Source organism: Dromiciops gliroides, chromosome 1 (genome assembly GCF_019393635.1).
Source record: "Dromiciops gliroides isolate mDroGli1 chromosome 1, mDroGli1.pri, whole genome shotgun sequence".
Classification (NCBI taxonomy): domain Eukaryota; kingdom Metazoa; phylum Chordata; class Mammalia; order Microbiotheria; family Microbiotheriidae; genus Dromiciops; species Dromiciops gliroides.
Genome location: NC_057861.1, coordinates 709,614,904 through 709,629,303, shown reverse-complemented (window position 1 = coordinate 709,629,303; position 14,400 = coordinate 709,614,904). Strand labels below are relative to the sequence as shown.

At 46.4% G+C, this 14,400-nt stretch overlaps 1 protein-coding gene across 10 annotated transcripts in view; it reads left to right on the top strand.

Moving 5' to 3' along the window:
* ATP2B2 (ATPase plasma membrane Ca2+ transporting 2) overlaps nucleotides 1–14,400 on the top strand; it is a 696,441-nt gene that overhangs the window by 329,829 nt on the left and 352,212 nt on the right. For 2 of the 10 annotated variants that reach the window (XM_043971693.1, XM_043971672.1), the window contains exon 1: nucleotides 326–541. The exons of 1 other annotated variant lie outside the window; for it this stretch is intronic. The gene's annotated coding sequence lies outside the window, so the exon portion shown is untranslated. Of the gene's footprint in view, nucleotides 1–325; nucleotides 542–764; nucleotides 858–1,427; nucleotides 1,970–14,400 lie in introns of those variants that run through there. 7 more of the 10 variants (XM_043971677.1, XM_043971687.1, XM_043971614.1 and 4 more) reach the window with 7 other exon arrangements.

Genomic DNA, 14,400 nt, shown 5'->3' with positions numbered 1-14,400 from the left:
CCACCCCCCCCACCCTCCCCTCCCCATCCTCACTACCTCCCTTCCTTCCCCAAAGGATCGGGATCGAACCTGACAGTCCTTGTCCTTGACGGTTTCTCCCACTTCTGGGTAGGTGGCATATTCCTGGGAGTTTGCCATCTTCTGTGTTTGTCGTTATCCCAAGGGACGTATTAGAGGAACAAACAACAACATGGTGGTTGATTCCACCCTCCCCCCTTCCCCCCCTCCCCAATCCCTCTGCCTCCTGGTGGAGAAAGCTTTTTTTTTTTTTTTCTGCCTTTACTCCATCAGTCGTGTTTCTTTCCCCCTTCCAAGTACCTTAAGCCGAGGGCAGAAACATCCCCCGAGATTGCATTTTGCTGGTGAGATGCTCTCATAAATACACCAGCTCCCTCCCCTACCTGCTTCATCAGGATGGTACAGTCTGCAGAGGGACTCCAGGCGGCTAGCCCAGCCTCTCGCCGCCTTCCAGATGCGGTACAGTGATTATTCGGCTGGGCAACTGGAAATCCTTTTGGATGGGTGATGATTTCTTAGCCAAGTAAGTAGCGACATCCACAGCATGAGAAATAAAAATAAAAGCTTTCCCCTCTTCCCTTCCCCCACCACCTTCTCTATTTTTTTGAGGGGGGAGGGGAAGGGGGAGGCATCTGGGGGTTTGTTTGTTTGGCAGCCTGTTTCTTTTGGAATCGGGAGCCAATGTGGGGAATCGCGCGCGCGCGCGTGTGTGTGTGTGTGTGTGTGTGTGTGTGTGTGCGCGCGTGTGTATGTGTGTATGTATATGTGTGTTTGGAAGGGATGGCCGTAGCTTAATCTGACGGAGTCATTAGGTCTGGGACCTGGGAATCTCTGGGAAGGTAATGCACATTTACATGGTGTTACGCAAGGGTATAGCAGAAGGGCAAGGTTCTCTCCAAAATAAATAGCACTTGGGGTGAGGTTGAAAATTACCCGGGGATTGCAGTGCTCTGGTCTTTTTGGTAAAAGTCACATTGGTGCAGGTTTAGCTTTCCCCCCAGAAACCAGTGATTTCCTAAAGGAGGGAACCCAGCACTGGTGAGCTTTGCTCAGAAATCTGGGGATACTGGAAGTGTGACTAGCTTTTTTTTTTCGGGGGGTGGTGGGTGGTTGGTGGTGGGTCATGCATAGGGTGCCCAAGAAGACCTCAAGAAGGATGGTGTGGGGTTCTTGCTAGGCAACTTTCCCAGGGATGCTGTGGGCAGTCTGGGTGTTACTGGAAAAAGGATCGGCACCTGTGGGGGCTTTGGTGGCAGTGGTAGTGGTGGGGTTAATGTGCTTGGAAAGGGATCACTTTGCACCATTTATGTTGCAGGGTGTAGTTAGAAAGCGAGGCTGGGTCTGCATTAAAATTGGACGCCTTTATGAGGATGCTGGCTCCTAGTTGTGTCTTTGGTGAAGCTTGATGCCCACACAGAAGGAAGGGACTCACGGGCTACTCTGCTGAGTTCTCTCCAGCCTCTTGTGAATTGCTGGCTGTGCCTCCCCCTCTCCTGGCTGCTCCAGAGTCTCTCCCAAATGAACATATAGGGGCAGCTTCAGAAATCCAAGCAGAGGCTTCGGCATCTGCTTCCCTATCACCCCGGGTCATCAATTTTCAAACTCCAAGCAGGGCTGTCACCAGGCACCAAGGAGGAGCCTGCTGGCTTCCCCCTGCTTGTTACGTAAAAGACCCAGCAGTCTCTTCATCCACTTGGGAGCCGGGGACTTCTCCGTTGGATGTGGATGGTGCATCAGCTCTGGGTCTGGGTCTGGGTCTGTTCCCCGTGATCTCATTTACCTACTGTCACTCCCCCTACCCCCAAGCTCACCCCCCCCCCGCCCCCACTATCACCACGGGATTTTCTCTGCCATTGCCTGTTATGTCCCTTGACTTAATGAAATGGGAACTTTGGGCCATCTCAAGAGCTTGGAAGAATCAGGAGTGAATGCCTAGTCTGCCATCCGGAAGGTAAGTCATGGGCTTGCTGAGTCCAAGGACGGGGTCTTGCCGTAGGGCAATGGACACCTGAGACTGATTTATGGCCCCTCTTAACTATGTGCTTGCTGGGCTGTTTACTGAATAAATTCATGAATAATGGGAAGAGCCGATGTTCAGGCTTTTTTAGGGGAGATGTGGAGGAACCCTAGCAAGGGAAAATTCTCCTTTAACTAGGGAAGTTGAAGGGGCTCTGGATCTCTGGCCTAGGGTGGCCTTGGCATGTGAACTCAGTGATGAGCAGAGTTAATGTTGCAAAGGGCCTGCCTATGCAGATGGAGGCGAGCTGTGCTGCTGGGCTGGGAGAAGCGCCGGTGACCGGAGCCCAGCTCTCGTCCGCAGCCCCCCTGGACGCACACACATGCAGACGTACATTAGTGCATGCATGTCTGCATCTCCACAAGCTGCACATAAATGCACGAAGCACACGAGACCCACATTCCTGGAGATGTGGGCATGCTAGCCTTGTAATCCCACACCCGGGCACACACAAGCTTGTCCGTGCTCTCCCGTGAGGGCTTGTGCCCTGATCCCACACATTCGTGAACACAGATGCACAAGTGTCCTCTTCACCTTGGTTCTCCTCCATGCTCTGCATTATGTCAGTGAACATTTCGGGCTCTTGGGGAACAAGAAGAGGTCTTGTGGTTTAAGCTGGTTGAAACCCATCCCGACAACCTTGCCTTAAGCAGGAGGTCATGCTTGGTGAACCAGCTCTTGTGCATGGAAGATGTGGAGGGTGTGGTGTACCTGCATTTTTGGAGAAGGCCTGTTTTTGACTTGACCCTGGGGACTTTCTGTCCACTGAGATTCTGTGGGAAAGGGTCTTGGGTTCTTTTCTCTCTGTACATGGATAGCAAGGCAGTGTCCATGCCTGGTGCATTTTTTTTCCTTCTCAGTTGCCTTGCCTGAGGGCATGGACAGTCTCTAGAGCCTGGTTAGTGTGGCACCTGGCAAGGCTTAGACCAGGTCCCCCCGGGCTGTCCCCAAACTTGCTGGTTCCAGAGGTTCACGGAAAATGTTCTACTTCTGTGGAGCACCTGGGAGCTGGCTCCCTGGAGACACCCGATTGCTCAGGATTGTCCCTAGGCTAAGATTGCCATTAGCCTGCCCAGAATTCTCCTTGCCTAGCTAGAAAAGCACAGTGGAACCTTTCCTATCAGTGACTTGTAATGAATCTGATACTTCTCAGAATTTAGGGATCTTTCCCCATCACTTCCCCTCCTTCACCTCACTCTAATTTTTTCCCCTTTCCCTTCCCTTCTAAGTCCCCTCTCCCTGCTCCTTTCATCTGCTCCTCTTTTCTTGTTCCTCTCAGGGACCTGCAGAAGGGGACAGATGTGGAATTTGCCATAGACTAGATCCCTAAGTGGGGCCGAATTGGTGGCACTGAGAAGGGGAAAGCCTATGCAGGCCAGCCTGGTACCAGGCTTGGGAATCCCCACCCTGTGGAGGATGATGCTTTTCAAGTTTATTGGGAAATATATTTGAGAGAAACATGACTTTGTAATTCCAGGCTTGCTTTCTGTTCTATTCCTCATCTGGGGCTCCAACCTGCTCTAGCTCCCTTTGGAGTGGGAAGGCTGGATATATCCCTTTGGCATCCAGTGGAGAGCATCTATCAGACCAGCTCCAAGGTTCCCATAGGATGGGAGGGGGCCAGGTCTCTGACTTCTCCCCAGGTTGATTTTTAGCAGATATTTTCAAGAAGGGTTCAAGCCTTTTGGTACCACTAACTCACAGAATATCAGAGCAAGAAGGGACCTGAGAGAGAATTGGTCCAACTCAACCCCATGGGGAAACTGAGACCCAGAAAGATGACTTTACCTGAGATCCTCCAGTTAATTAGTGGTAGACAACTACAACTAGAAGTCAGACCTGCTGCTTTTGAAGAATGTTTCTCTTATAAGGTGCTACATGGGAAGGAACAAGAAACAGAAAATATATTCCTAGAATCCAGTACTTAGGGCTAGAAGGTACCATCTAGCACCTCTTCTGTCCAACCATTTTACAGATGAGGAAACTGAGGGCCATGAAGGTCACATGACTTATTCAAGGTCATACAGCATTAGAATTGGGGTTCAAATCCAAGTCCCTCAACTTCAAATTCTGATTGTATTTTTTGTATTTCTCAACTCATGGTGGGGTCAAATAGGTTCTTGGTTCAATTTGCAGACCATTAAAGGGGAGTCAGCCATACTTACATAGAAGCAAAGTGAGTGACCACTGAGATTATAGAACTAGAAGGCCCCATAGTCAAAAAAAGATCATTCTCTAGGCCTGAAATTTCCTTTATATCTTCTGTCAAGAGAAGTGAGGTGGCCTAATGGATAGCTCACTGGAGGTGGAGCCAGGAAGTCCCGCATTCAGATCTTTCCTCAGTCAGAATTACCGGCTGTGTCTTTTCATGTCAGTCACTTATAACCTCTGCTCCTTAGCTGGAAAATGGAGTAAGTGATAGCACCTTTCACCCAGAGTGGTGGGGAGGAGAAGATAATAAAGCACTTTTTATAACTTAACAGACCATGCAAAATGCTATACATTACTTTATTACCATTTTCATAAGCTTTGACCTTGCAGAAAATGTGGAATAACTTAGAAAGCTTGGTGAGAGTGGGGTGGGGTGGGGTGGGGTGGGGTTGGCTGCCACATGTTGAGCCATCATCAGTCATTTATACCTCAGGTAGAAGTAGGCTTAGGAGAGAAGGGTTAGAGAAAGAATAGGAAGTCTCTGGGTGCCTGTAATAGGAGAAGCTGTTTGTGAGTGCAGGAAAGAAAGCTGGATTTGGACTCAGAGCAGATGGGTTCTAGTCTTGACTCTGCTACTAATTACCACTACTGAGACAGTGGTCAAGTCCTTAGGCTTTTGGCTTCAGGTCCTCATCTGTAAAAGGAGGGGAGGGGATTAGACTAGATGGTCTTTGAGGGTTCTTCCACCTTTAAATCTCTGAAACTATGAGGAGGGGGCAGCTGAAAAGTCTTCCTGCCTTTTCCTCCCTCCCTCCCTCCCAACCTACTTTCCTTCCTTCCTTCCTTCTTTCCCTTCCTCCCTCTCCCTTTCCCTCTCCCTCTCTCTTTCTCTCTCTACATCTCTCTTTGTCTTTCTGTATCTGTATCTGTTTCTCTTTTTTGAATAGCTTTTCAGAGTTTGAAGTGATCTAAGAAATCAGTTCAACTCCTTTCCCTTTCCCTCATCTTACAAGTGGGGAAACTGAGACCAGAGGGAAGTGACTTGCCAAAGGCTACGTAGCTCATTAATATGGGAGTCTGGATTAATAGCTATGCTTCCTGATTCTCAGGCTAACAGCAGAGTTCCCCAATGAGCAAACCCTGTACTTCACAGGGTGAAAGTAAAGGAGCTAATCCCTTCATGTGGCTCCTATGTGTTCACTGACACAGAGGAAAGGTGAGGGAGCCTTCATCTTCAGACAAGAGTTGGGAGCTTCAAGGGGCAGTATCTCTACCTAGACTTGACCTCTTGGAATTACTGCTGAGTTTGATGGGCAGTTAGGTGGCCCAGGAAGACCTGAGTTATATTTCTGCCTCAGACACTAGCTATGTCGTCCTGGGCAATTCACTTAACTTCTCTCTGCCTCAGTTTTCTCATTTGTGAAATGAGGATAATAAGAGCAACCTACCTTCCAAGGTTTTTGTGATGATCAAGTGGGGTAATATTGGTACAGCGATTCAAGAACCTAAAAGTGATGTGTGAATGGGAGCTATTTTTATTAGTCAGTCATGGCCAGGATGGAGGTTGGACTAGACACATCCTTTGTAGGGTGTCCCTAGGCCTGGGAGCTGCAGAGATGTGTGGGCCCAGCTGCAGGAAAGGGGGTGGCTGGGTGTGTCAAGAGGGCAGCCCTCTGGCCATATGACAAGCTCTGCTCAGCTTGGTTTGCAGGCAGACCAACATGGATCCAGCAGGCGTATCCCTTGGAGAGTGGGAATAACTGGGGCCCCTCCTCCGTGGGCTTCTGCAGTTCACGTGTCTATGGCTCCCGGCTCCCTTCTCAGGGAATTTGACTGGAAATAGACAGTACTGTGGGTGTTTAGAGAGAGCCAATGTGCTCTCCTTCTGATCTCGTTCTTGATCTCATTCCCACTGCTCTCTTCATATCCTATTTAGCGTTGGTTGCTATAGCTATTGAAGCCTAGATTGATTAATATAGTCTTATCCTCAGAGCTACAAATGGAAAAAAAAAGGAAGAAAAAAAATCCCTGCAACAACAATAATATCTAGTGACTTCTGAGAGGGAGAGCAAGGGAGGAGAGTGCCAGTGGGGGGGGCGCATCTTGGTGCAGCCAGGTAAGCTGGGTGGAGAACCTTGTCTGCTCTGTGAGGTGACCTTGGGCCAGCTGCTACCCCCAGAGGTAAGTGCTGGGCCCTGTGCCCTGGCTTGGATTCCCAAGGAAGCTGCTGTTTGCTGAACAAGAAGGGCTTCTGCTCTACCCAAGCTGCTTCTAGTCTGTTGGAGTCTGGCTCTGCTGGGGCAGGACCTGACTACAGGATGAAGCAGAGCTGATTTTAGAGGCTATTGACTCTAACCCCCTCAGTTTATCCATGAAGTAACAGGAAATCAAAGGTTAAGTCACTTGCCCAGGGCTATACAGCTACTAAGTGCCTGAGATAGGAACTGAACCCAGTTCTTCCAGATTCCAAGGTCAGTGTCCTACCCACTGGGCCATGTTGCCTCACATGGCTTAGCTACTCAGTAATCTAGGTGGGTTTACTTTCACGTGCCAGTAATAACTAGAATCTTAGTGCCTTTTTGTAACCAGGCCAGTAACTCACTGAGCAATCTTTTGGAAGCCCCTAGATCTCTCTGGGCCTCAATTTCCTTCTCTGTAAAGTTAGAGGGTGGGGCTTTATGTTACAGTAAAGGGGTGTTGGTTCTGAAATCAGGGCACCTGAGTTCAAATCTCAGTTTCATCCTTTACTAGCTGTGTGACCAGGTGCATGTTCTTTACCATTTTCAGGACTCACTCAGTTTCCCCACCTGTACAATGAGCAGCTTGGCCCCAATGACCTCTAAAGTCTCTTTTAGCTCTAAAACTATTATCCTTCCAATTCTTATAGATGTCAACTATGACTGAAACAAATTAACAAAGATACTGATATGTCCGCCAATGGTCAGTCAGTCAACAAGTCTTTATTCAGGGCTTCCTATGTGCCAGGCACAGATAGAGAATCTTTTCTCAAGTAGCTCAGAATCTAATGGGGGACATAGAACACATAAACAACTATGTGCAAACGGTATGTACAAGATGAATTGGAGATAACCAAAAGGGAAAAAGGACCAGGGTCCAGAAAACTTCTAGATCTCAGATTCTAGAATTATAAAATTATATTAAGGGGATCTGGAGAAGCTTCTTGTGGATGGTGAGGTTTTAGTTGGGACTTGAAGGAAGCCAGGGAGGCTGGAGACAGGTAGTCAAGGAGAGGACTCCAGGTCTGGGGGACAGCCCCTGAAAACTCCCGGAGTCAGGAGATGATGAGTATCACGACCTTTGAAGTAGTCATCTTAGGGAATGATAGGCTCACTCCCATGCCATTGGTTAAGCCACTGTAGAGACTCGTCTTTGAGAATGACCTTCGGTACTGGACCAATGTCCTTTTTTCTCTTGGATAACATCACTGGTACAAATCTTTGCCCTTGAAGGAGGGATTTGCTTTTTTATAAATGTCCAAGAGCAATTCAGAGCTAAACCTGAGTAATAAGATGGTGGAATCAAACCGGGAGAATTCTCTTTTGAGTCCAAATGAATTGTGACTATCAGGTAATAAGACTGATTTTCTCCTCAGTCAGCTCTGAAGGCAATTCCCCGAGATGTCTTGAGCAGAGGCAGCCTCTGTGGAAGAAGGGTATGGCATCCTCAGGTGGCTGCTGGGAAGAGAATAGAGCTCATTTGGATGGCTAAGTTCTGGTCTGTTTGATAAGTAGTCTCGTTACCTTGCAATCACATCCACTACTCAGAATGGTAAATCAGATCCAATGGAATTGAATTTTCCAAATTTCGTGGTGGGTCATACAGTCACAGAGAACTAGAAAGGCCCTCAGGGGTCATGTACTTCCACCACCTCATTTAAAAAAAAAAATTATTGGTGTCTCTTGTTTGTACATCAGCAGTGTATCCCTCCCTTATCTCTAAGAGCCATGCATATGGCAAAGAATAATAATAAAAAGGTGGTCTATGAAAACCACCCAGTGAAGAAATCTGCCCTTTTAAACAGTGTTCCCTTCCCATAATTCCCCACCACTGTCAAAAAGGGAGGGAGGTCCCATCTCCTACCTCTTCTTTGGGGACAAGCTTGGCCATTACACTTCACAGCATTCCTTTGCCCTCTTTGTATTGTTGTAGTCATTTTTTTTTCTTTTGTGAGGCAATTGGGGTTAAGTGACTTGCCCAGGGTCACACAGCTAGCAAGTGGTAAGTGTCTGGGGCCGGATTTGAACTCAGGTACTGCTGAATCCAGGGCGGTGCTTTATCCACTGCGCCATCTAGCTGCCCCATGTTGTAGTCATTTTAATACATTGTTTCTTTGGCCATTACTTCTTTAGAAAGAGAAGGAACCTGAGGTGCAGAGAGATAGAAGTGATTTGCCCAAGGTCACCTAGGTAGGAAGTAGTGGAGCTGGGAATGGAATCCACATTCTCCAACTCGAAATCTTTTGCTCCTTTCTTCGTGCCAGTTTGGTATTCTTTGTTAGAGGGGGGTGGGTCCTGAGAATGTGGGGGTCCACAGGAAGCTGAGGTGAGCTGAGGTCATGAACCTAACATGGTAGATTGAAGGCCCCGGTGTCTTCTGAAGTTTCAGGCTGCTGCTAGGACTTCATGTCACCGGTTAGCTGGTCCCCTCCTGGGTTTAGGAACAACCACACCTTTCGTTTCTTTTTCTGTTAATGATCTCCAAGCCCCAGCCATCTGCCAGTCCGCTTGCTGCAGAGGCCGATGTAAATGACTTCAATTAGGACAGAAGACTGGCTGTTTCCCGTCCTGTTGATGGGTGACTTTGCAATTCCTGGGGGAGTTAAAAGAGAAACTTTGAATTATAGCAATGTAAAAACCCAGTGCCATGGTCAGGATCACTTTATAAATGAGGAAATGGGGTGACTTATTCATGGTTATAGGTTGAGAGTTGGAAGGCAGCCCAGGGATCATCTAGGCCAAATCTCTCATTCTACAGATGGGGAAACTGAGGGCCCATTGAGGGGAAGTGAATTGACCAAACTCATAGAGATAGTTGTAGAGTGTGGAATAGGAGCCTAGGTCTCTGGACTCCCTATCCAGTGTTCTTTCCAATGAACCTCCCTGCCTCTTTGCTTGTCTCTAATCTCCTCTGCATGAACTTCCACCTTCCACCTGGTCAGATGACCTTGCTCTTGACTCAGCTTTGAGAATTCAAGCTAGCAAATGGCTCTTAGTTGTCTACTAGATGGTAGACTTAGATTACAATATCCTCCATTAGGTATCGAGGTCCTTGAGGGCAGGGACTGTCTTTTGCTTCTTTTTGTATCCCTCCAGGCACTTAGAACAGTGCCTGGCTTAAAGCAGGTGCTTAACAAATGCTTGTTGACTGATTATTAAGTCATTTCCAATAACGAGGTCTATATTCTAACCCTTCCATTTAAGTATTTTCCTAAAATTTAAGATTTGGAAAGAACCCTAGAGACTACTCAGTTGTCCCCTCTGGTTTTACAGAGGGGGAAACTGAGGTAGTTCAGTGCTTGATTTGGATTCAAACCCCATTCCTGATGGTTTTTTTTTTTCAATTTGTGTGAGTTGGGTGGAGTCATCAAGCTTCCTGAACCTCAGTTTCCTTGTCTGGGAATTGAGTGGGTTGGACTAAAAGATGGAATTTGAGGTTCCTTCCAGCTCTAAGATCTGTAACAGTAGAAGTCATTTGTCCAAGGTAACAACAGATAGTAGCAGAAACCGGATTAAAGCCCAGGTATCCTGATTCCAGAACAGGGAATTGAAGCTAGCTCTCTTGATTCCCAGGCCGTGTGTGTGTGTGTGTGTGTGTGTGTGTTAAAAATCATTACTCCATGCTGGTCTGAAAGCTCCATTTTTTCTGTATTAGCTAAAGCAAATTCTTCTTCAGTGCTGCAAGGATGCCTAGACCAGGGAAGGAGGGGGTTCAGCCCAGCACACCAGTTTGCTGGAAGGCGGACAGCCTAATCTGCTGTTAGTTTAAGGCCTCAAGAAGGAATTAGGGCACCCATTACAGGTTGTTTGTTCTTCCTTTTTAGTTCCTGCATAATCATGTGACTTGAGTGCAGTGGGGGGAAAAAAAGTGTCTGGGCTGTGCTCTGGCTCCCAGGCAGTGGCCAAGGTCAGCAGAGCAAAGCTGCGGGCCTCCCTCCCTTGGCTCTCTGCAGTGGCTGCGGTATTGACACAGCAAAACTCTCCCTAGGAGAGAGCAAAGAGAGAGCCCCAGCTGGTCCACTGGTTTCAGCCACCTCGGTGCATCCTTGGCCAACGAACAAGTGGGAAACCTGGAGGCAGGAGGGCATCGCGCTAGGCTCATACGTGTTACTGACATGCTGCTTGACCTTGGACAAGCTGCTTCCTCCTCTTGGGGGTGGGGGTGGGGTGGTATTAGATCCTCCATCATGAAAATCAGGGGATGTGGATTGGGGTGATCTCAGGTGCCTTCCAGATGTCAGATTCTAGGATTATAAAATCATTTGGGAATCCCTGAAACTCAAGGAAGACCCTTCTCTCCAAAGAAAGTCTAAAATGGTAGAGGAGTGAGGGGGGGAGTGGGAGGTGGAAGTGAGGGGGGGGTGGGCAATGAGAAGAGATAGAGGTAGTGGGGGGAGTCACAGTGAAAAAGTATCTCCCCAAAGCAATGACAAATCGATGTAAGTAGATTAAGGACATGAATCCTTGGGGAACTACAGCTTTTATCGAATTACATAATATGTTTTAGATTGAAATGCAAATGTTTCCCCCTCAATTTTTCATTTTAAAACTTGGTGTATGTTGGTGTTGTGGGAGGGAAGAAAACATTCATCAAATATTGACGAATTGAATCATTGTAAGGCGTCGTGTTAGGCTCTGTGGGTGGCACAAAGGGACATTGGCTTTAGATTTAGAGGAGTGGATTCAAATAATGCTTCCTATAGGTGTAACTTTGGGCAAGTCATTGAACCTATTTCCCAGTCTGTAAAATAAGAGGGTTGGGACAGATGGTCTCTCTGTCCCTTCTAGCTGTACGGCTCTGATCCTATGAAATACAGAGTCAAAGACATTGTCCCCCATTCTCTCCCCACCCAATAGAAACCAGATGTGGTTTCAAGTCAACTCAGTAAGCATTAAGCACTTCTTTTGTGTGCTAGGCATTGGGCATACAAAGACAAAAATCAACCAGTCTCTGGTCTCTAGGAGGAAATGACATTAATAGATATACATGAATACTAAATACTTAGGAAATAATGTGGAGGGCAATAACAACTGGTGGAATTAGAAAAGGTCTCACATAGGCTGGAGCAGGATAGGATAAATGAGATAGGGCACATACATGGGAGAAATTAACAAATGGCATAAGGTAGCACTAAAAGAATGGGGCAGAGGATGAAATGAGTTCTGTAGGAATTATGGGGGTGGTGATGGTGGGAGAGATCCCTGTGGCTGAAGCAATGAGGCAGTCTCCGTGTGGAGGGTGGGTTAGGATTTGAATTGGCAGAGGGAATGAAGGAGGGCATTCTTAAGTGGTAATAATGGATTGTGGGCTGATAGATTTATAGATGGGATGGACCTTAGTGGTCTCCTAGTCCATTCCCCTTTATTATCATAGATGATGGGCTGGTAGATTTAGAACTGGAAGGAACCTTAAAGGTGTCTGCTCCAACTTCCTCATTTTTACAGATGAAGAAGTGGAGGTCTGGAGAGGTCATACAGATACCAGCTTCAGATAATCCGTGACTTCTAATCCAGCACTCTTTCTACTGATGTGATGTGATTCTGTCCCCTAGGTGATCCCTGTATGCATCCCCTCACTCCAATTATGTGTGGGGCTCTGAAGGATTGGGTGATCCACCAATCTAACTCATAACCTAGAAGGCTGGCATTGGGGGGAAGCAGGAACCTAAGTGTCTGAGACTCGACACTGTATTGGCTGCTTTCAAGGACTCTGGAGAGGAACTCTAGCCAGAGTCAATCCACATGGACTTGAAACAAAAGAGAAATGTTCTGAGGCCCCTTTGGAGTAGGGGTTTCCTTGTTATAGGAAAGCAATGCTTTGGTACATTTTAGCAAAGACCTTTTGGGAGATGATGGATAGAAGGGCTTGGTGTGCCATGGTCCATGGGGTCACAAAGGGAACTGACTGACTGAATTAAGAACAAATTGGTCTATTAGGATGAATGAATATATGAATGAATGAGTGCAAAAGCATCTATTAATTGCTTTCTAGGTGCTGAGTTCTATGCTAAGCATTAAAGATGCAAATACAAAAGAGAAGACAGTCCCTGACCACAAGGAGCTTACATTTTAATGGGGGAGAGAAAATATGGAGGACAATGAATAATAATTAGTGATGATGATAATTTACCGAATGCCTTGAGCTTTGCATATCTTTTTTCATTTGATCCTTGTAACAATTTGCTGAGGTTTATTAAAGATAAGAAAACTGAAACCCAAATAATGGAAATAACTTATCGAAAGTCACACAGAACAAGGTTAGAGTGGAAGTCTCCTGTTCTTTATAGGCTGGTATTCTTCCAGTTCCATGTGACTTTAAAATGGCCTTTCCAGTTTTCCTCAGACCCCCTCATTGTTTTTCCTCCCTCACCTCTTTTCTTCACTATATTACCAAGAGTACTAACAGAAATGAAAAGTTCCCAACAATTGCATGTTGGTGTTACAGCCCTGAAAGGTAAACTATGTGCATGTAAGCTGAAGAAAAAGTTGGAGAATTTTTTTTTTCCATCTTGAATCTACCCATGGTTGTTGATGGTGCAGGGGATTTAAATGCTTTATATTGGCTGGGAGACTTTTCCTTTAGGATTATTTAATTAGACTGGGTGCAGGCAGACCTGAGTTCAGTCTCTAGCTCCGCTTCTGGCCAGCTTTGTGGCTGCAGGGAAACCACTTAGTTTCTCTGGGGCTCAGGTTCCACTCTAAAATGAAGATGTTGGATTTAGATGATCTCCAATAATCTTTTCTAGTTCTGACATTTTATGAATCTAACTCTGTGTTGCATAGAATTAAATTCAATACAGTAAGCGTTTAATCAGGGCAGCTGAGTGGTGCAGTGGATAGAGTGCTGGGCCTAGAGTCAGGAAGACTCATCTTCATGAGTTCAAATCTGGCCTCAGACAGTTACTAGCTGTGTGACCCTGGGCAAGTCACTTAACCCTATTGGCCTCAGTTTCCCCATCTGTAAAATGAACTGGAGAAGGAAATGGCAAAGGATTCTAGTATCTGCCAAGAAAACCCCAAATGGGGTCGCAGAGTCAGACAAAACTGAAATACAACTAAAGAACAAGTGAAAGCATTTAATGAGTGTCTCCTATATGCCAAGCACTGTGCTAAATATGGAGGGCTTAAAGACAAAAACACACCAGTCCCTGTTCTCAAGGAGTTTATATTCAACTGGAATGATGCAACATGTATAATGATAAATAAATATATATTCTATGTATACCAAGCAGTTTCTCATAGGTGCCCTGCCCTAGACCCCCTTTCTCTCCTCTGGGTTAGACATTTGAGATGGCTAGCTCCAGTGTGGCAGGGAGCACATCACTCGATCATTGCATCTGGCATCCAGGGCCTACTTCTCCTCCATGTTGGTATAGGATGTTCCATCAAAGCTCTTCAGGCACATTTACAGGCACAACATGATGAGGGTGACTGTGGTTAAGTGAGTTTATCTTTGGACTGGAAGCCAGGAGACAGGCTTTTCTCCATCTGCCCAAGCTCCCTGGTGGGAGGATTGATACATTGGAACCATAGAACCCGAGTGTTACAATGGAAAGAAACCACCGAGGTCATCTAGTCCTTGAAAACCTAGTCAATGAATAGATGATTTATTTGACTGAGGAGAAAGCTCTGTGAGTATTTTCTTACTTGGTTAGATGACTGACTGGCCAGTTAGGGGAGGCAGTGATTTTTTTTTGGCAGAGAAAAGGATGTGGATCTGGTCCCATTTTTTCCCCTTTCAAAGCAAACTGAGCTTTGCGTATTCTATAGATTGTCCTTTAATGGGTTTTCAGAGTACCGTCATGATTGAATCTCCCAGTTATTTTTTTCTGTTATTTGCAGCTTTAAGGAATGAATTGTGTCTTCTACTGAAATTATTCCTGAAAATGTCTCTGCAGTATCAAAGAGATTAGTCCTTTGGAAATGGCTAGCAGGATGGAATACCTATCAGCACATTGGTATTGAATAACTGCTATG